We start from the raw sequence: 21,399 nt of genomic DNA on the forward strand, positions 1-21,399 counted from the left end.
ACCCAATCCAATTCATAGATGTGTCTCCTTTATAGAATCATAGATTCATAGATGTGTCTCCTTCTCAATATATATATATTTGCAAGTAATTCAAAATAGCCAAAACAATATCAAAAAAGAAAAAGTTGGAGACTTCACGGTTCCTGATTTCAAGACTAACTCCCAAACTGCTGAGATGGCCATATAGTGTTTTTTCATCTCCTATATTTTAGACATAAGGACCTTTCAATGCGTATTACTAAGTCAAAGAAGTCAATCTGAAAAGGTTATTTACTGTATTATTCCGAGCATATGACTTTCTGGAAAAGTAAAACTATGGAGAGAGTAAAAGTATCTGTCGTTGCCAGGGGTGGGAACAAACACAAGAGATGAAAAGGTAGAGCATAGAAATTTGGGGGCAGTGAAAATACTGTGTATTGTATTATATGATTGATATATGTTCCTACGAATTTGTTCAAACCCATGCAATGTATAATCACCTATTACCTAAATCTTAAGGTAAACTATGGACTTTGGATGATTATATGCCAGTGTATTTTCATCCTTGGCAAAAAAATGTATCATTCTGTGAGTGATGTGGATAATGGGAGAGACCATGCATGTGTGGGGATAGGGGATAAATGGAAAAATCTCTGTAGCTTCCTCTCAATTTCTTTATAAACCTAAATTTGCTCTAAAAAATAAAGTCTTCAAAATAATAGTAATATAATAATGTAATTATCATCCACTATTACAATTATTTTGAAATCTTCTTTAGAACTTGAGAGGAGAGGGAAAGTTGGCTCCCACCTTTGGCCTATGGCTGGTTCAGCTTCCTTTCCAACCTCTTCTTCCTGTAGCCACGTGGATAGATAGGCCCGCACTGAATGGACAACTGCGTGCTCTGCCCAGCTCTGCCTACCTCCACTCCTTGAGGTGTTCAGATTATGAAGATACACTCAAATATCTGAAGGTTTGGAGGTCTAATATCTAGTTTTTTGTTCTTCACGAATAAATGTAAATGAAACTCTTGTTACATTTCTTGGATGAGGGGCCTGTGGAAACCATTGGGATGCTTGGCAAAGTTATATACAAAAGCATGTGTGCCTCAAAATGCATAAATGTACAATTGATAGGGAGGAAGGAGAGCACTTGTCATGATGGGTACCGCATGATGTATGGTCTTATTGAATCACTATATTGTATACTCAGAACTGATATAACACTGTATCTTAACTATACTGGAATTTATTTTTTTTAAAGATTGTATTTATTTATTCATCACACACACACACACACACACACACAGAGGCAGAGACATAGGCAGAGGAGAAGCAAGCCCCACGCAGGGAGCCCGATGTGGGACTCGATCCCGGACCTTCAAGATCACGCCCTGGGCCAAAGGCAGGCACTAAACCACCAAGCCACTCAGGGATCCCCTATACTGGAATTTAAAATAAATTTTAAAAATTTCATGGTATTCAAAAAAAAATAAAAAATAACAACAAAATAAAGAAGAAAAAAAGATGTGCATTTGTTCTATGCATTTTACCTGTTACGCTTAGTGACGAGAATGGGGTTGTTTTTAATAAAATGATAATTGGATTAAAACATCAAATAGATAGAAGTCTCAAAGTCCAAGGTGGTACTTAAGAAAACCTTAAAAAGAAGATATCTCATTGGTCATCGTTGGCTATTGCTAGGGAACAATTTATTTATTCTCAACACCAATAAAGTAAAAAAAGGGTTTCATAAAATGTGGCCAAAATTTCTCTTTACTTTGTGCTTAATAAGCATTGATCCGGCATGAAGAAGTGTGGCTGAAATAGACAGGACTGATCAATTTGATTCAGCCCATCTATCTCATTATGACTCCTGTAATGACAGGACATATGACAGGGACCCTGAGAGTATGAGGGGGAATGCCTTAAGGAGCCATAGTGACCAAATAGGTCTGTACTACATGTCTGGTTGGCTTCTCGTTGATAGTAATGATGGCAGATCCTATAAAGGAAAAGGGAAGAAATAAGAAAAAAAAAAAAAAAAACAAGGGTCAAAGGTAAGGACCTTCTCAAAATCAAATTCATCCAGAGAAAGCTCAGAGAAGTGAGATTTGCAGAAGTTTCCACCATCCACCCATGAGGGCCTGAAAATGAGCAGTCTTAGTGACTCAGGCACAGAAAACGTTTGATCTGATTACAAATTATGTCATTTGAGGATCTTCATCTCCGGCATTATCAGTATACAAAGCCAAGAGCGCTAAAATTATACTATTAGTTGATAGGAAAGTTAATAATTAAAAACAAAAATAATGAAATTACAGACCAATGATAAAATCATTGACAGCAGCAATGTCTCCTCCCTCTGAGCCAGGCACTGTGCTATATGCCTTGCTGGATTCTGATAAACACTAGTTATTTTCCCCACTTCATACGTGAAGTAACCAGTTACTGCAGATAGGTTAAACAGTTTTCTAATAAGTGACAGACATGGGATTTGAACCCAACTGTGTCTGGCTCAAATCGTGTATTCCTAAACACTAGGACATACTCCCTCTATCAATTACAGCCTCAGGAAGACGTTGCAAATTATGAGGGGAAAACCCTTGGCATTTTATTTCCAATGATAAAAAAAAAATCATTTCTTCAAGAAACAGAGCCAGCACTTAATCAGTATTTGCCACATGCTATCAAACTCATTTTCACAATGGTAATATCTATTTGACAACCGGGGATAAAAGTGATATTCTTTGAAAACGAGGCCACAATCCAGTTAAAATAAAAACGTCTCAAGCAAGGTATGCTTTAATTTAATTTAAGTCCTGGAAAACAGCTTGCCCAAAAATGACTTTTGCAAGTCACGTACAGTATTTCAATCTGTCATTTTGTATTGACCTTCACAGGCCTGAATATATTGCACCAGACTTGGGAAGCTTATGAGAATGATATTAAACTTGGTAATATTTTTTAAATCTTATTTTATATCCACTCTGCTTTTTACTTCACTGTGTATAATTCTTGAAAGCATTGATATTACAGAGCATTCTTAGATGTATACTGATTTTCTTGCTAATTAGAATTTTTCGAGGTTAATTCAATAAATCACTGTAAAAGTGGAATGTTAACTCAAATACAATGTGGAGGAATCACGTATTCAGAATAGTCATCTCAATATTTTGATGATGAGTAGCAGATTTTACTTGAAGGTTTTAGGAAAGTGTGTTTAAGATCTAGCACTCAGTTTATTAGCGTTTGCATCTGCAAATAGAGTTTGGAATAACTTACTTTAATTAAATCTTACATTGCTGAGTATGTCTTCGATAATCTATCTCTCCTATTTTAATTTTCACCCTTCAATAATCTCATAATAGAAATTAATCTTCTTTAATGTGGGGTGCCTTTCACTTTGTTGGCCAGAACAGAACTCAGTTCTGCAGCATACATTCTGCCTATTTCCATTCCATACTCAGCATTCTTCACTAACATCAGGAATAATCAATTGATGAAATACTTAACAATATTACTTCAAAATAGCATTTTTTGAAGACTTATTTATTTATTTATTTATTTGAGAAAGAGAGTGTGTGTGAGTGAGGAGAGGGGCAAAGGGAGAGGGAGAAAGAGAATCCTCAAACTGACTCCCCACTGAGCGTGGAGCCCAAAGTGGGGCTCCATCCCAGGACTCTGATGATATGATCTGAGCTGAGATTAAGAGTTGGCCACTTAACCAACTGAGCCACCCAGGCATCCCTCAAAATAGCATTTAAACAATATAAGTTGTTGATATAATCTTAAGAAAACAATAAGACATGTAGTAGGCACAATTATCATCTTCTAGAAAGGTAGAAACTTACGCATTATACTTCAGTCCAAGCCAGACTACTAGTAAACAGGTTGTATAAAATAAGAACATTTTTAGATTGTGAAATCTTCCTCATATTTTTATAGCCAGTCATAGGAGAATGGGGACCACATATATGAGAAAATAAATCAAGAAAGGGAAAGAAAGGGGATATAGAAAGGAGGATACCCAGCACAAGAGATAATTGAAGCATCTTCCAAACTGTTGGGAATGGAGAACCCAGAAAACAGTTGTGCCTAGATACAAGGGCATCCAGTCTACGGGGAAGTAGACCAGATAGTCCTGGAAAGATTTTTTTTTTAATTATATGTATTTTTTAAAGTAGGCTCCACACCCCAGATGGTGATCAAACTCACCATCCTAAGGTCAAAAGTCACATGCTCTATGTACCAAGCCAGCCAGGTGCCCCCTGGAAAGATTTTTTTTTTTTTTTAAGAAGGCCTTGGTAGAGGAACTGAAATATATGAATATTTTGAGAGAGATTGGGAGACGATTTGATGATCATGCTATAGTGCCAATTACTAGAAAATTAAGTAAAAGAACACAGAAGCAAACAAAAAAGCAATTATTAACACCAGGGGAAAAAGAAATTGTGAAAAAAAAATGTTCACAGCCCTCAGTAGAATTTATTAGTGATAATGCACACTGAATATTAATTTAAAAAGTATAATGTAACTATTAAGAAAATAAGGAGTAGAGATAGAAAAGACAGACAAATCTTGATCTTCTTTAGGGAAAGTCAATAGATAATTTCCCACACTAAAATAGCACTAATACTGAGAAGGGAAAGATAGAGAAGAAGAAGTTTTTAAGAAGTAGCCACACAAACATGTTAGGAAAGCAAGTTCTAATAGAAATGTTAGAAATACATATCTTTATGAAAAGGGAAATGGGATGAAGGACAGAATCAGGGATGAATATTCTTTTTAACATTTCGGAAGTCAATGTTTGAAACTGTGATTGGTGTAAACTGACTACATAGAATCTGCATTATACATAAATATATTTTATTTAGGAGGACAAGGTAGAAAATCCAAAGTTTAGTCTGTGGATAACCACTGAAAGTTCAAGTCATTCAGAATTTTTAATAAGCAATGCTCTCATTCTATCAAGACCAAAACACATGCTTTCCACCAAATAATATAGCTTTCCTTTGCAACTGTATAAAATATGCATCTAACATCATTCACAGCTTTAGTTCACATGTGCCTTTTAGCAATCAGTTCAGAAGATGGGGAAAAAACAACAACAACAACAACAAAAACAACAACAACAAAAAAACATATGACCAGGTTCTTCAAACTTGGTTTTATTTTTTTCTTCATTTTTTTTTTTTTTAAAGTAAGCTCTATGTCCAACATGGGTGTTGAACCCACGTCAAGATCAATAGTCCCATTCTCTACCGACTGAGACAGCCAGGCACCCCCAAACATGGTTTTACTAGCACAATGGAACCATAATTTTCTGAATGAAATACAGAAAGCAAAACATTGTGATGTTTTAGGATGAGGAAACCATAAACAAGATCTAGTTTAATTAAAATTACTTAATATTATAAAGCCCATAGTTTCATTACATTTCAGTTACATGATATGCAACAATAAACATTCAACTGTGTTTATTTATGCATTTAATTCAATAACGAGATTGAGGGCGTTCATCAGGCATTCCTTTCATGGGGATTCAGATTTAATGATGTAACCAAGGTGTCTGCCTCAAGAGCTAGCTCATCCAGTAAATAGGAGATTCTAAAATTCTCACACACAAAAAAAATCAAAATTCCCTTATCAGTACTTTTATCTTCCTTAGCCAAACCATGCACTCAAATTAAGATCGCTCAGAAGAGTCTCTTTACTTAAATGTGAAAAACTCCTTTAATTTAAGTATAGTTGATTAGAGAGACTAGGAAGAAAATGGACAGCTCCATAGTCATGAAAAGACTGTTTTCCAAACTATTCTTAATATATGTTACTTGGAACCTAGAATCCATTTTCCTCCGGAAATAATACTGAAATGAGGGCAGCTAATATTTTACAGATGTGCTTGGTGTTCTTGGGAAGCTATAGCTTATTTGTTTTCCATTGGCAACATTCACGTGTGTATTTACAGATGTAAATGTACTTAAATCATCTTTTGTGCATTAATAGTGTAGTCAATCGGAGTAGTGAAAGTGTTTTTTTCTTTCTAAAGGCACACAGTGAGTACTAAGACTTATGCCCTGAGGTTTCAAGGCAGCTTATGTTCCAGCATAAAATTTGATATTTGATGGTATATTATTTTCTCATTCCCATCAACATTTTTTTTGTAGGAAATGCATTATGCATAGCCAAGAATTTTTTGGAGGAGGTGTACCAATTAAATCTCATTGCCATGAACAATTTGCTTAAGGGTAAAATGCTGCCCCCCCCCCAAAAAAAAAAAAACAGAAAACTTTTTTGGAAGGTCATTTCAATATGAATCTACTAAAACTTGTTCAAATAACAAGCTTTGAAAAAATAAACTTTTTAAAGATATTATTTTGAAACAAATACAACATTTCAAAATAGGCTGACCTGGGCAGGCTCTTTCTTCCACCATGTTATCCTCTACGTAGGACTTCCTCATTTTAAAAGAAAGGGGCTTTTTTGTAAATGTCCTTTTCTAAAATGTGGGAGAACAATTTCCGTTCCAAACGAGGTTTCACACAGTCTCTGCGATCATACCTAAATTATTAATTTGGTTAATCAGTACATTCCCTCCACAGAAATTGTAGAGGCAGTCTGGTCCTATTTCCTCTCCAAAACTTCACACAATATTAATCAGTGCATTTTTTTTTCTATTTTAAAATGAAAACAGTATTAAGCCCAGTTAATGCTTAGCAGTCTTAAGACATAGGATGCAAACTACTTAAAGCAAACAACAACCACAACAAAAATGGGTGCATTTCATTACAGTTTACACAAAGGAATTCGATCTATGGTTCTACTACCTATACAATCTGTGGTTTATAACTGAGCAAAAATCCCACCCGCACCCCCAGACTGACCACAAATAATTTTTTTTAAGATGTATAATTGGGACACCTGTCTCAAATCCTTTGATGGGTTTTTAGTTCATTTCTTGGGAGAAGTGTTCTGGCTGCCTCCTTTTTAATCAAAGCTACTTTGCAAAATTGCTTCCCAAGTCAGACCTCAGAATATTAGCAAAAGTCTGGCGCTGGCCTTGTTGCAATTTGAATATTCACAGCCAGAGTTTTACAGCCGCTCCATCGTGAGTAATGTGCTGAAACTCCCACAATTCAGTCATCATTTCTTCCGTTCCTCAGCTGGCCCTGGCCCTTGGAATGTTTGCGTGGTGTCACCGTGAATGTGCTGGGAGCAGAGTTATATGGCATCATTTGGAGAAACATTGCGTTAATAACCAGAGTTCAAGGGCAAAGGATATAAACGGAGCAAATTACAAGTCTGAACAGATATATAGCTTTTGCTAAAAGGGACATGGGCTGCTACTTTATTTACTGGGCACTGGTGCACTTGTGAAGGTGCGGAAACGCACGAAGGCATTTTTAAACGACCACATCGCAGCCTAAGAAAACAACACAAATTTTCAGGCGAGAAAGAAAGCTAGTGCAAGGATCAACGATCCTGAGTTTCCTAATGAGAGAATACGATTTGCTATAAAGTACCTTAAGTTTCCGGGGTAATTTCACAGAGGATAATATCATTTTATGTGTCACAATGGAGGGGAAGCAGAAGCTTGCTGGAAATCTAAATTCAATAGATCATCTCAAACTGCAGGTTAGCCCAATTTTGTCAGGGATTTCTTGCTATGGTCTTTTTAACCAGGGGGTGCAACCCTAGTTGAAAATGGACACCATGAGGGGATCCCTGGGTGGCGCGGCGGTTTAGCGCCTGCCTTTGGCCCAGGGCGCGATCCTGGAGACCCGGGATCGAATCCCACGTCGGGCTCCCGGTGCATGGAGCCTGCTTCTCCCTCTGCCTGTGTCTCTGCCTCTCTCTCTCTCACTGTGTGCCTATCATAAATTAAAAAAAAAAAAAAAAAGAAAGAAAATGGACACCATGAAAGAGAAATTTGTAGAAATGTAGTATTTCGTTTTCATATGTTGACCAGAGGTATCTCAATAATTAAATAAAAGGGGAACCAAAAATTGAAAAGAGGGAAAGCAAAGAGGGAAATCCTTTTTTTAAAAGGATCAATAGGATACCATCATTAATAATCAAGGAAAACAAAAGAAATGAGCACACCTGCTACATTACCAAATATTTTTTTTCCAAATATTTTTTTATTAATATTCTCAATAACGCTGAGCATACTGTAAAATAAAGTGACCAGATATTTTCCTGTTAGATAGGATGGAAAGCTACAAGTTTTTTGTTTTTCTTTCCTTTTCTTCTTCTTCTTCTTCTTCTTCTTCTTCTTCTTCTTCTTCTTCTTCTTCTTCTTCTTCTTCTTTTGTAAAGCAATTTGGAAATTATTGTATAAAATTATCAAGATGTTCGTTAAACATGGCCTATGTGTCCCATTTAAATGGTTTCTTTGAAATCAATAATTTAAAAGACGGAAAGATGTTCCTTACTGTATTATTTACTTTATTGAAAGCTAGAAGCTACCTAATAACCAACAATGAGGAAATGGTTAATCAAATTATATATACACTCAAGGAAATCTTAGGGTGTTACTAAAATTGATTAACATGGCTATCTTCTACTAATATTAAAAAGTTCTTTTGATATCATATATAAAAAAAACCCCACAGGATTCAAATGAACTCTTTTATAAATATTTAAGCATACATAAAAACAATTCTAGGAAGAAACGTACATGAATTTAATTCATGTGTGCTTTACTGTGGGGGGAGGGCCAATACACTATCTGTGCTAGCTCGATGGGATTAAGTTTCTTTAATTTTTTTGACTTACTGTTGTACTGTTAAAATATGGTATTTCAAAGAGAAATTGCATGGAGCTACGTTCTTGCTCCCTTGACTCATTTCCAACCACAATGGGATAAAATACACCTCTGTGACATGATTCAATTTCACTTATTGCTATTTTAAGTATGGCTTTTATTTTCTTAGGGGTGGTGGTTGCTAGGACAGAAGTCGGATGGATGGTGGGTATTCTAAAGCACAATGAGGTGGAATAACATCCCCCCCCCAAAAAAAAAATCCTACTGTTTTCTCTAAACTATTTTGCTCTCAGAGGTAAAAATCAGCTTATAGGCAGGACTGCCTTATTTCTTGACATGAGATGTATTAGCTTCAGTGCCGCAGCTTGTACAGGAGGAAACACTCATGGTGAATGCACCTGCCCTTCAGTTGCCAAAGAAGAGCCCGGATGATACAATAGCTCTCTACCAACCCAATTTCTCTGGTGGTTCATGACATATTTTTTTCCTGTTATCCTCTGTCTGCTTCAATCCCTACTCTCAATCTAATGAGTTTGTAAAAGGACACTTCCTAAATCGAATTGCCTAAAACCATGTGCTGTCATCTTTTTGCAAGGATAAACAAAACATTCAAATTGCTCATGACTTTTAAGCACGTAAAAGCTAGACAAATTATGAAAATTTTACATTCTAGAGTGCAAAATGATCTCTGGAACACACTCTTCTATTTTATTTTACTCTTTTGGAGCTAAGGTTTTTCTTTTTTTAAGCATTTAATATCCAATTGTGTTTTGTTTTTGTTTTTGTTTTATCCTGCACAGACCATCTAAAGTGCATCGTGTCCTCCTACACCCCCCGCCCCCCAATTTTTTGAAACCTATTTCCAATGATTTGAATGTTGCCGAGACGAGAGCCTGCACCTAACTGTTGAGGTCTGGTTTCGTATAACCAACGGGGCATCGGCCACACGACCGGCAAACAGGACGTCAAAACTGTTTGCAGTTTGGGAAGGGGAGGCTCGGGGATTGTTCCGATGGCGAGACGATTTGTCAAACAGCGGTCCCAAATTGCGCGGGGCTCTTCGCCCTCCACTTTCCCATCGTGCGTTTTCCTTCCTCCCACGGAGATATAATAGAAACTAATCTTCAAGACCCAAACGCGGCGAGCCGGGTCCCTTTGTGCAGGCGTCTCGCTCTCCCCGCCCAGTGCCCGCGCCGCGCCGCGCCGCGCGCTGCCGTGGACACTCGGGGCCCCCCGCGGCTCGGACCCCGGCGGCCAGACAGGCCATCCATCACCCGCCCCGCTCCCGCCGAGCGCCGCCGCCGCGGCCAATCGGGCGGCAGGTGGGGCGCACCTGCGGGGCGGCCGCCGCCCCCGCGCCCCCCGCGCTCCCCGCGCCCCCCGCGCTCGCCGCGCTCTCCAGGTGGGCGGTGCCCTGGCAGCCCGCGCGCTCTCCGAGGCCAGGACCGGGCAGGTAGGTCCGGGTGACGGGGCCCGGCGTGGGGCGGGGGCAGGCTGCGGGGGCCTGGGTGGGGTGAGCGGGGCGGGATCGCCTTCTCCCTTCAGGCACGCGCCCCTCGGATTGGTCTGCCGTCCGCGTGTGCGGACACGCGCGCCCGCGCTGGGGTCCGTCTCTGAACCAAGTGGAAGGCTGACGACGCTTACCTTAGCAAGGGAGGAGTGAGTGAGAACACATCTGAGCGCTAGGATTCCTTGCCTCCGGTCTGCTCCCTTTGGACAGCACGGACTCGTGGTGGGTCTGGCAGCCAAGTCTGAATTCGGCATTGGCCCACGCAGACTTCAAGCAGAATTCCCCCCCACCGCACCCCAACACCTACCTAACCCCCCACCCCAGACCGAAGTGCACAATGCTAGCACAACGCTGATAACCTGTCTCCATAGGATGCACGAACTACTCCAAGCAAAAGCCTCACCTGGATCTCAAGGGTGGTAAAAACAAAACAAAAACAGAAGCTTGTAAGAATTCAAAAAAAAAAAAATAAAATAAAAACAAAAAAAGAAAAAGAAAAAGAAAGGAGCAGAACCTCAAACCACAGGGAAGCTTTAATTTTCCAGATAGGTCAACTAATTGTAGTGCAATCACCTTGCCTTTAAGGGTGTGGCTGAGTTCCTTGGCTCTTCTGAGGAGGAGGCTACAATGAGTCCTGCTAACATGTTATGCATTCCTATAACTGGACTCCACAACGCCTTTTGGTGTAAAGGATCCACTACATCTACTTTATCATGTAATTTGAGAACAACTGAGGCCACACCGAATCCCCACCCCTCCCCCTTGTGTTCCACGAGTGTGGCTGTCTATGTAGATGTCAGTTGTGTCCAGGCAAGGCCTTGGGAGGACTGGAGGAGGGGTCCAGACAGCCCTGCCAATGGCTTCCAGGTTTTCCAGAAAAGCAGGTGTCTAACAAAATAAAAATAAAAATAAATAATGGCAAGCACAGCAGTAAGCATCACCCCAGCCCTCCACCCCTGGCTTCCTTCTGAATCATAAATCACAAAAGAGAGATCAATGACCCCAGTTTTCCTGCCTTTAACAACTGGAACTGATAATGCCAAAAAGGAAGAGAAACAAACATGTGAGCCATATTGCTGCCAGAGGAGGGGTACATATGGGAAGGTCCAGGTTTCTCATCTGTTTGAGAACCGCCCTGGCTAAGAAGGGTCTCAGATCCTCAAAGCTGGTGGTTCTCAAACCTGGCTTCACATGAGACCCACACCTGGGTTGGTGTTTTTTTTTTTTTTTTTTTTTTTTTAAAGAAAATACCAATGCCTAGAGCCACATTCTGATTCTCTTGGTCTGGGGTGTGGTCGGACTAGAAGTGCTTTAGCAAACCACCCTTGTCGTTGGCATGCACGGCCCTCCAGCTGCACATTCCATTTCTGTTCTGTTTCATGGGATCCATGGATAGGATTCACGGGATAGGATTCAGTTCTGTTTCATGGGATCCAACCGCCCCCTGTTCCTCTCCTCCGTCAAATACACGCAGTCCACACTGAGGTGACAGTCTCTCTTTCTGTGCCATCCATCACTTACTCTTATTAGCATTCTGGTCTGTTTATTCCAGGTGTTAGAAATTGATCACTTCTTATTTTAACACCTTGATAGCAAGGGTTTGTTTGTTTGTTTTTGTATTAATGCATCTATGTTTTCATTATTATTTAAAGTACCGGCTGGGGAGGGGCAGGTGGAGAGCAAGTGATAGGAGGAATTTTGCTTGCTGGGGAATTCTGAAGTCTCAAATATTTTTTTTTTTCTCAGAACTTGGAGAAGTTCCCCCCTCCTCGGTGGCTTTTGTTCATCAGCTCCAGGCCCACCTGAGCCACCTCACAGTAGCCTACTCAGGTCTGGCTACACATTTTGTATGAGCGGAGCATTCTTACTGTTCACCAAAGTGGAACCGGAGTCCCTCTTTCCCTGGGTTTTTTCTCGCTCTCCGTGGCCAGCAGTGCCGCATTTCTGGATTATGTTGTACACTTTTCCTTGAGAGATAGATGATCTGTTCTTTGATTAGACATCCTGACCTTTTACGGGTGTTGATCATTGATCTTGATCTGGGCTGGGTAGAAAGCTCTTGACTCTGAAAAGTTACTCTGTTGCCAACACCACGGGGAAATTCAATTTCTGCCTGCGCCCAGCCAGGGACTCCTCCTCAATTAGGATTTCTCTTGTTATGATTTTACTTTTATTAAGCAAGCTGCAGCCTCTGTTTTTCCAGCCCTAGCTTTTAGTTACAGTAATCAATTTTTTTTTTTTCAGTGTAACTGGCTGTAATTGTTGGCTTGGATATTGAGCTTTCATAGGCTCAGACATAGTGTGTTCCCATGAAGGGTCTTCTCCATACCTCGCAGACAGATGGGTAATAATAGCATACATTAATACCTCCACATTGGTTTATGTGTGTTTGACCACAGTGCAAGCATAATTATTTTTGCCCAGTAAAAGCTATTAGAGATCTATTTGGTAGGTTTTACGATCAATAGCTCCTGTGATATTTGTGTAGCAGCCACAGAATAATCAATTGAAGGTCATATAAAGTAAATTACCATCCTCCTATAATGATTCTTTTTTCTAGATGAGAATTGGGTTTTATTATTTCATCAGGAGCCTCTCGGCGACGCATGCTCTGTCTGTTGGAGAAAGAGAGATATAAAAGTTGCGAGCATGTTTTGAACATAGTATTAATATCCATTACTTGAATTTATGTTATTGGATTATTGAATTAGTGGATTCACACTGGAATTCCTTCAAAACCCTTTCTTATGTACTCAGTGACACAGTTAATAACAGTCGGGAGCAAATGGACGTCTTTTGCTGCATGGTGGAGTGAGTCACTTTGCAAAAGTCAATCTTTGTAGCTGTCTCTTTAAAGCAAATTTAGAGTTGGTTAAATGTGTTATATTGACAGTGTGACCGAGCTTCTCTCTTCAAACCCTTTTGGAGAGTGACTGGTGAACTAAGCAGGAGACCAAGTCGGGAGTGCTGCATACTAATGCACTGTCCACCAGTAGCTCAAGGTGAAACTGGGGGTGAGGTGGAGTTGAGGAGGGGCTATACCCCTGCTTTCCAGAGGCGGTGGGGGAGGTGTGTGGACAGGGGGTTCTCCCCACCCGAGATGCCTAACCTGGATTTCAGACTTGCAGGGCGAGCCAGAGCGATGCCTATGTCTCTATAAAAGATTGCAATTTGCCAATGGGAGGCATGCAATCCCCCAACTGTCTTAAAGGGACCCATTTTCAGAGTTTAGCCTTTCTTTTTGTGGGTGCAATCAGTTGTGCACTGAAAAACTGCAGCCACAGTTGGATAACTGCAGGCACAACGGGCCACGAGAGGCCTCTTTGCTCCAAATTTTGTACCTGCAACTAATTGCACTTACAGAAAATGGGAGTGTGGTAGGAGCTTTTTTAAAAATTGGGGCCAGTAAATTCTCCATGGAGGAAAGAGGCAAGGAGGGAGACAATTACTCACTTTCTTAAAGACAAAGGCAAATAGAGCTATCCTTTGCCTCGCATGTTCCATTGAGTCTTTGGGGCATGGCTTGGGAGCCAAATGCCAGGTACCACAAGTACCCTGATCATTTGAGATGCCACCTGGCAATCGGTAACACTTTGCAAATGAACAGGAAACAATATGTTGAAAAGTACAATAGAAAAGATATGGGTGAGTTTCAGACTACAAGTTGGGTGATGTTGCATTAATGAAGAGTTTTAGAGTCAATGGCAAAAGGCATTTTCTTTCCTTTAAAGCAGTGGCTGTTATAGTTGTAACTTCTTATTTGTTTTGGGGGGTCAGTTAATGTGGAAGTTAAGATGGTGGTGCCTCTAGAGAGTAATAAAATGGAAAATCAGGGAATTATATATATATATATATTTATATTTATATATTTTTTATTTATATATATTTATATATGTATTTCAACATATATATATGCTTATGTATTTATACATATAGAAATACATTTCTACAAATTATATGTCTGCTTTATATACACACACACTTATACATGTATTATACATGAATGTATGCATGCATATACATTTTATTTACTTTTTTATGAGCTTAAGGAAAGAACAGTCTGGGGTCACCTGGCTGGCTCAGACAGTAGTACATGTGGCTCTTAATCTCAGGGTCCTGAGTTCAAGGCCCACATTGGGTGTGGAGCCTAGTTAAAAAAAAAAAAAATAGAAAGGACAATCTGTGGCCTCAGTCATCCCCTAGTCCCTATGACTGAACCTCTGTCTAGAGGGGCTTGTGGAGCTATGTCACATTCATTCTTTTTTTTATTTTAAGATTTATTTTTTTAAGATTTATTTATTTATTTATTCATGAGAGTGGGAGGGACATAGGCAGAGGGAGAAGCAGGCTCCCTGTGGGGAGCCTGATGCTGAACTCAATCCCAGGACCCCAGGCCCATGACCTGAACCGAAGGCAGGCGCTCAACCACTGAGCCACCCAGTGCCCCTGTCATACTCATTCTATCATCTGATTGAGTACACTATGGTGACAAGCAAGCTGAATTTGAAACCAAGAACTGGTTTTCCAGCTTTTGCAGATGACCATTAATTCAGCCCCTGTACTGGAAATTAGAAATCAAATGCAAAATGAGACTGGAAATTTGAGATATTGTTCTTGCAGAAGTAATGATGACATATGATTATATTCAGTGATACATTTAATAACCCAACAAAACAGGAGCATGTCTTGGTTCCTGGGAAACTGATGAGGACTCGGGAGAGTAGGAGGAGTTAAAAAAAGGAAAAAAAGTCCAAGATACCATGGTAGACTGAACTCTGGAATAAGACAGTTAAGGGCCAGGGAAAATAAAATTAGGAGCCAAGAACTGGCCCCTGCCCTTCCAATTTCCTTGCTGTCTCCATATCACAACTCATGTAAAGCAAGTTTTGAGTTGTGGGTAATTTCTCCCACAGAATACTGCTAAAGGAATGATTCAATGCTTCCACAAGTTTACTTTAAAAATTGGCTTGTAACGGAATGGAAATATAAATGTAAAATTCGACAATGTATTGGCATTTGGTTTCATCTAGATCTATAGGCCTGGGAATCTAGTCTCCAGGGAAAATGCTTTCAAGAGGAAAAGTGTCCCTGGAAATACAAATGAACCCTCAACCAACTTCTTAAGGACTGCCTCCTCCAACCCTGCTACAGGTTGGGGACATTCGAGATTGTGGCGATGCCTCTTCATTTTCCCCATCTTTCTTTTCATGGTACATTAAAACATAAAGCTTCCCCCATGGTCCCTTGAAGGGACAAACCTTTGGTTCCACATTTCAAAAGGGGACAGAGAACTTGGCAAAAAATCAGGCAGGGAGGACACAGTGCAGGACCTTTCTTGTTCAAAGGTAACAAGTAATAATTTGAAAAATGGACTCTAATGATGAACAATTTCATGTATATAGGAAAACGTCTTGCGAACTCTGAAAGTTAAAAAAATTTTAAGAACCAACAAAGAGAAGCTACACAGTAACAGTTATTTTGAGCAAGAGGTACTCTAGGCAAATGAGGTATTACATAAATAAAGAGCTGTGATTGAAACTTATTGATGATCATTATGGTGATGAACATTGTGATTACTTCCTTCCAAGTTTTTGTAACACCTTTGCATTCTTTAGCCTCTAGAGAGGTTGCCTTGGCCAAACCCGGACGTTGGATTAATTCAACCATCTTCCTTCCCCATTTCTGTCCCAGTAGCTTCACTTTGCTAGTATGGTCTGACCTTGGCTAACCTTGGTTCCTTTTAAGAATAATATCCCAAGCTTCCCATGGGCTCTTACCACTGCTCTGTAGCTCCACCCAGTTTCCCCACTATGTTGGATCTCCATGACAATAAAACATCCCACACTTTACCTCTCTACTGGAACTTCCACTTTAAGCTAACTTTGCTACAAATGTCACCTGGACAATAAATGCCATTAGTTGGGAATCCCTCATCTTTTATATAATTCGAATATTAAAATTTCCCTGCAATGGCCCTGGCTTACCTTTTTCCTTCAAAACTACAACTGGTGAAAGAAGTCTTCTGCCTTCAAAAGGCCAGTTCTTTTGCTTAGGCTCTGAATCCTGTCTTCTCATCCTTCTCAAGGATTTTGTGGGCTTTGGTCCATTGCCCTCCTGTAGCCAAGACTCCTTTACTGGATCAGTTCACAGACTAAACAGTACAAACACCAAACAAAAAGAAGATACACAAACAAAACTCGACCCTATTTCTGGTAAAGGATGATAATTGATCTCCAATGACCATCATTTCTTTCTCCCTTGATTTTTAGCTGAGTCCATCAACACCCAGAAGAGACAATGTTGTCTAGCTTCTCTTGCACCTAGCTGTGGCCATGTGACTGAGTTAGCAGATGCAGTACCTCAACATCTTGGAAGTATCCTCAAAATGGGAGGACCTGAGCTTGTCATCATTCCCTCTCATGTTTGTGTTGACATAGCTGTAAGGTCAAAGGATCTGGGGGGCCCTTGTGTTTGGGGAGCCACCACAACAGCCCAAAACTTCTTTCTGCTTAACATAATGGGGAGAAAAATAGACATCTATCAAGTTGTTGTTGGGTTTTCTATCATTTGGAGCCCAAACAAATCCTAGCTGATCTGCTGGAATTCCCTTGATCCCTCATTTCCGTAAAAGTATTGCCACGTCTTCATCTTCCTTCCATGTCCAAGTATTTTGAGTCATCCACATACACAGCCTCTATATCCTCACTCCTTTCAGCTGATTCCAGTGTGGCTCCTATCATCATACCTATAAGACATTGCTTTAGTTGAGCTCAGGGTGTCCATTGTGCCAATCCACATTATAACCGATGGTGTCCTCTCTCACTGTCTCAAGTCTCTTTTTTCTAAGATTCTGTGACATCACGCTCTTTTGTGTTTTCTTTGGCCTCACAGGTCACTACCCTTGGGCCTCTTTTGTGAACCTACATTTCATTTGCCTTCTCCAGCACTACTCCTTTGGTTTCAGAGACATTTTAACTCAACGTGTCCAGAATGGAACTCCTGATTCTCCTACTGCCCAAACCTGTTCCTACTTCAATCTTCCTCATCTAAGCAAATTGTAAATTAGTAAATTTTCTGACTGGAATATGGAAGTCCTCTTTGATTCCTCTTTCTACCTCACTCTTCAAAACCCAAACCTCAAAGCCATTGTGGTGGAGTCTGTCTCATGTATCAATACCATATGCATCTACTTCTGTCTATCCTTCTGTCTGTCCTTCTGCCGCCCTCATCTAAGACATCATCATCTCTCTCCTGAGCTATGGAACAGCATCTGATCTGATTTTCCCCACCTTCACTAATGCCCTGATTCAAGCTCTGCAGTGGATTGATACTATGTTGAGAGTAGAATCTCAGATAGTTACTATGGAGCATATGACCCTATACAACATTGTTCCCTCCCACATGGGCTTCTCCTCAGTTCCTCAGTAAGGCGGAAGGTTTCCCATCCCAGGACCTTTGTGCACACTAATCCTTCTCATTCATAGTCTCTTTCATCTGAGTTTCTTGTGGTTGGCTCTTTCTTACCTTTCTGATTTCTCCTTAAGTGTTATTGCCTGAGCAAAATATTCATCTGCCACCTGATTTAAGGCGACACATACATAGACACACTGATCCTTTATCACACACACCCCCCCTTTAATTCCTTTAGAGCAATAATTTTTCATTATCAAGTAAGAATTTCTGGGATTTATTGGCCCAATTAGTTCTTAAAGATTTTTTAAAATTGTGCTGTGAGGTATAACTTATATACCATGAAATTTCTCTGTTTTAAGTGTACATTCAATATTTTATACTTTAAGCCTAAAGAGTTGTACAGCCATTGCCACAGTTTAATTTCAGAACATTTCTTTCTTGCCTTTTGAGAGTCACTCCTCATTTCCATCCCAGGCCCAAGCAACCATTAATGTATTTTCCATCTCTGTAGACTTGCCTTTTGAGGACATTTCATATAAATGAATACATTTAAAATGTGGTCTATATACAAAAGACCATTTAGCATTATGTTTTCAAGATCCATCTTTATGTGTTATAACACACACTAGTATTTCATTCCTTTTTATTGCCAAATAATATTTCATTGTGTGGGAATGCCATAGTTTGTTTTCCTATTCACCAGTTGTTATTTACTTACATTGTTACCATTTTGACTATTGCTTATTATTTTTAATGAAACATTTAAAAACTTGTTAACTTTGTCTCCTCCTAAGGCTTCAAGATTGACATCAGTGAGCGACTGCCTGCTTTTTTATCAGTATGTGCCTCCTACCTAGCAAATTCCTGCTACAGAGTAGATGCTCAGAATGTATTTGTTAAAAAAAAAATGTATTTGTTAAATGAATGAATGAGAATGAACTCCATATTAATTTCCAAGGCTCTTAAGGATTATAGACCAGAGGTGCCAGGGTGGCTCAGTTGGTTAAGCATCTACCTCTTGCTTTTATCTCAGGTCATAATCTCAGGGCCATGGGTTCGAGCCCGTGTCAGGCTCCACACTTAGCACAGAGTCTGCTTGTCCCTCTCCCCCTTCTCCTCCCTCTGCTCTCCTTCTATCTCAAAATAAATAAATAAAATCCTTAAAAAAAGAAGATCACAGACGATTCAGATGATTGTAGAAGAGAGGAGAAAGGTGATATTCCAATTTTTGGATGACATCACCTCTGGGTGACATAATCTCCCAAATCTTCCTCTGTTTCTCCTTGTTGTACTTCTTCAGGATATAATAATCTGGGATGGATGGAGCTCACCTGCCCTCAGGGTAGTTTGCAGTATGTCCATCTCTGACTCTGGAAAGTCTTGGAGCCTTGCAAAAAAATATGTAACATTACTGTACATTTATCTGGAGCTCAGGAAGTGAATCTTGGAGGCTGTCAGGAAATGTCTCCCATATAGTGAAATCAGACTGCATGACTGGGAAAATGCACCTGAATAGAAAATTCAGGAACAGGTTTTAAATAGAGGTGTGTGTGAATCTCGCCAGACCTAGAATCCTGTTTTAGGCTTGAGTCCAAGTAGCTTACTTCAGCATGTAGCAGACAGGATCAAGCGGACTCTGTTTCCTGCCACAACTAGGGAGACTTAACTCCCAGAAACAAGCAGAGTTCCCAGCAAAGTGGTTCCGTACCATCCCACAAAGAGGTGAAAACTAGCCAAGATTGTGAAGATGCTATGTATCTGTTTCATTGAAACAAGGATAGTCTAAACCTCCTGCAAGCAGTGACCTGGGTGTCAACTTTTGTAAAGAATTGCAATCTCCATTGCTTCTTTATGAAACCATTAAATAAAATTAGAGAATCTGTGAACTTACCATCAGGAGCTGCGGATCCACTGAGAGAGCTGTGGTGATTGTATCCTGCTCCTCAGGGAAGAAGAGAGTCAAGGAAAAAAGAGGCTGAGCAAAGCAGGCGAAATACATGGGCCTTTGAGAAGCCAAAATGAGGCACATGAGGCCAATCTAGCAAAGGCCTGGAAGGGTCTAGGGTCTCAATAGCCAAGAGGCTCAAAGAGGGAGGGCTGAGCAATTTTCTTCCCATGTGGACGGAACAGACTCAATTTTACTCAATAATTTAAGCCAAACTCTAAAAAGATTGTGGCAAATAAATAACCCTCCCCCAAACATTCTATGTTTGTTGGAGGAAAGCAAAACAAAGTGACCTCAAACCATGCAAATGAACTGAGTTTTGCAAGTGCGATTAGAAAAGCTTTTGATGAGTGGGTCTTATAATAAGGTGTTGGCTGGGAACCTGCCTGTTTCAACAGAGCAGAAACAGGAATGGAGAACAACAGAGAAGGTTTTCCTAGAGCCAAAGGTGCCAGCAGGATGATTTTCCATGGGTTGCACGGTTCAGGCAACTAGAAGGGCATGAAGTGTCCCAGGATGAGCTGGTGAGAAATTCCTGAGAAATAAGGAGGGGCCACTTAGCATTTATCACACACACACACACACAGAGAGAGAGAGAGAGAGAGAGAGAGAGGGAGAGAGAGGGAGAGAGAGGAACTTTGAAAAAGAGGTCCAGGGAAGAATACAGTTGAAGGAGTAACTAGAATTACCAGGATCATTAAAAAAAAAAAAAAAAAAAAAAAAAAAAAAGAATTACCGGGATCAGGTGAGTTTAGTTGTGGAGAAAAGAATTCTGACCTGGAAACCAAGAGGGGTTATTGACCAGAAAGCTGTGAGCAAACCCAAAGGCTATGGCTAAATAAATATTACCACATTTTGCAAATAAATTTGAGGATGCAGAACCCAATGTGCCTTTTTTTTTTTTTTTTTTTTTTTAAGGTATGGTCTCACACTAGTTCACAGAATAAGACTCAGAACCCATAACCCATCCCTCACATATGCTCACTGCCTGCCATCTCCCAGCTACTGTTGCATAGATCTTTTTCCTCTACATTTCCCAACTCTCCTTCCCTTCCAGTCCTTTCTGGTTTTCTTCTAGAAGAGAAAGAAAGTATAAGAACTTTGATTCAAAATGTCATGTGTATAGTAACCCTCACTCGTATGAAGTCATGGAAAAAGATAAAAAATAACACTATTGAGACTCCTGGGTGGCTCAGCGGTTAAGCATCTGCCTTTGGTTCAGGGCGTGATCCTGGAGTTCCGGGATCGAGTCCCACATTGGGTTCCTTGCAGGAAGCCTGCTTCTCCCTCTGCTTGTGTCTCTGCCATTCTCTCTCCACCCCGCCCCCCATGTCTCTCATGAATAAATAAATAAAATCTTTAAAAAAAAATTAACACTATCATTGACAGACAACTTTTAGCAAAATTGAGAACAATTCTCACTAATTGGAGGTTGGCCAGAAAAGGTAAATCGATCCATCATCACCCATGCAATGCCATCAGGATGAATGTAAGCTTAAAGATTCTTTCTTTGCACTTCCCTTCCTCCTCACCCACCCCCCCACACACACACCCACTGCCTCCCATGAGAACCATCATTTAGGTTCTCTAGCAATACGATATGTAGCTACAGATTTTTTTGAGGATCTCAGAATTCAGTTTCTCCCTGCTCTCTCCTGTTGATGAATACGTAACTTTTTAACATTGGTAGGCATTCTCTAATTTCCAGAAGAATATAAAGAGACACCAGTGTTGTGTATGTGTAATGGAGAGCTACGGATCCTAAGGTGGGGAAGGGCCATAG

General features: G+C 40.1%; 1 long non-coding RNA gene across 4 annotated transcripts in view; it reads right to left on the bottom strand.

Moving 5' to 3' along the window:
• Nucleotides 1–11,140, bottom strand: part of LOC140617238 (uncharacterized) — a 123,544-nt gene extending 112,404 nt beyond the window's left edge. For 3 of the 4 annotated variants that reach the window (XR_012017466.1, XR_012017457.1, XR_012017464.1), the window contains exon 1: nucleotides 10,393–11,140. This is a non-coding gene — a long non-coding RNA (uncharacterized lncRNA). The remainder of the gene's footprint in view (nucleotides 1–10,392) is intronic. The other variant, XR_012017465.1, reaches the window with a different exon arrangement.
• Between the last annotated feature and the right edge of the window lie 10,259 nt (nucleotides 11,141–21,399).

The sequence above is a fragment of the Canis lupus genome, chromosome 2, assembly GCF_048164855.1.
Source record: "Canis lupus baileyi chromosome 2, mCanLup2.hap1, whole genome shotgun sequence".
Lineage (NCBI taxonomy): Eukaryota > Metazoa > Chordata > Mammalia > Carnivora > Canidae > Canis > Canis lupus.